The sequence below is a fragment of the Gossypium arboreum genome, chromosome 3, assembly GCF_025698485.1.
Source record: "Gossypium arboreum isolate Shixiya-1 chromosome 3, ASM2569848v2, whole genome shotgun sequence".
Lineage (NCBI taxonomy): Eukaryota > Viridiplantae > Streptophyta > Magnoliopsida > Malvales > Malvaceae > Gossypium > Gossypium arboreum.
Genome location: NC_069072.1, coordinates 80,060,249 through 80,061,757, shown reverse-complemented (window position 1 = coordinate 80,061,757; position 1,509 = coordinate 80,060,249). Strand labels below are relative to the sequence as shown.

At 36.1% G+C, this 1,509-nt stretch overlaps 1 non-coding gene across 1 annotated transcript; it reads right to left on the bottom strand.

Annotated features, from left to right (window-relative positions):
* Positions 1-1,033: 1,033 nt before the first annotated feature.
* LOC128290831 (small nucleolar RNA R71) lies at positions 1,034-1,140 on the bottom strand. The gene has a single exon (XR_008280616.1). It is a non-coding gene; the product is annotated as a small nucleolar RNA R71 (small nucleolar RNA).
* Between the last annotated feature and the right edge of the window lie 369 nt (positions 1,141-1,509).

The window sequence follows — 1,509 nt, the reverse complement described above, 5'->3', positions numbered from 1 at the left end:
AGGTGGATTTTTCCTTAGGTATTGTCTTAATTCAATCGATTTTCCCAAAAGCAATTCTCCAATTCCATTCTCTGTGAATTCTTAGTTTAGATAATTAGTTAGTTAAAACAAAAACCTATTTATTCTTAAGCTAGATAATAAAAGGACAGTCATTACTAGTACTTTTAGTTCCTTTGGGTTCGACAATCCGGCCTTGCTAAAACTATACTACTGTTCGATAGGTACACTTGCCTACATCGCAATAATAGTTAGTTTCAAGAATGATTAATTATAAATATTTAAAACCTATCATGAAATAACACGATCAAGTTTTTGGCACCCCTGCCGGGGAACTAAAATATTAGGAACACTTAATTTTTATTACTTTAGCCATTTATTTTTCTTGCAATCTAATTTTATTTTTAATTTCATTCTAATTTACTAATTTTCTTTTTCTTTCTTCTGACAGGTTTTTATAGTTTATAATTAGAAGAAACCCGTCAGGACCACTACTTTTTGACAAATAAATCGATCGCACAGTCCGCAAAAACCAAAGAGAAATAAGGCGAAGCCTAAGATACACAGAGAACGAGCAAGAAGACGATACTCAACCCCCAACCGAAGAGATGGCTGAAAACAAAGACAACCAGCTACCTCTTGCAATTGTGGCTAATCAAAATCCTGCTCCACGCACTATGTATGATTATGCTAAACCTTCTTTAATAGGAATTGAAACAAGCATAGTTAGATCTGCTGTAGCTGAAAATACTTTTGAACTAAAACCTAACATTATTCAAATGATACAGCAATTTGTTCAGTTTGATGGTTTGCAGGATGAAGATCCCAACGCTCACTTAGCAAACTTTTTGGAACTATGCGATACATTTAAAATTAATGGCGTTTCTGACGATGCCATTCGTCTTCGGTTATTCCCTTTCTCATTGAGGAACAAAGCTAAACAGTGGTTGAACTCATTACCACGAGGGTCAATTACTACTTGGGAACAAATGACAGAAAATTTTTACTAAAATATTTTTCCCCAGCTAAAACGACTAAATTACGTAATGATATCTCTTCCTTTGTGTAGATGGATTTAGAAACACTCTACGATGCATAAGAGAGATACAAGGACCTTTTGAGAAGGTGCCCTCACCATGGGTTACCGCTTTGGCTTCAGGTTCAAACATTCCATAATGGCATGAATCCTTCGACTCGGCAAATGGTTGACGCAGTTGCTGCCGGAACCATCAATAATAAAACACCTGAAAATGCTTATGAGTTTATAGAGGAGATGTCACTGAATAATTATCAATGGCAAGTCATGAGAATAAAGCCAATGAAAATAGCCGATGTTTATAACGTTGGTTCGGTCACCATGCTCTCTAATCAGGTAGAACTCTTGAATAAGAAAATTGATGGTTTTCTTAGTTCTTCACTGGTTCACCCAGTAATGCAGTGCGAAGCAAGTGAAGCTGGAACAAGCCCTTCGGAATACAAACCTTATGGCCACAACATCAATAACGAGCAATT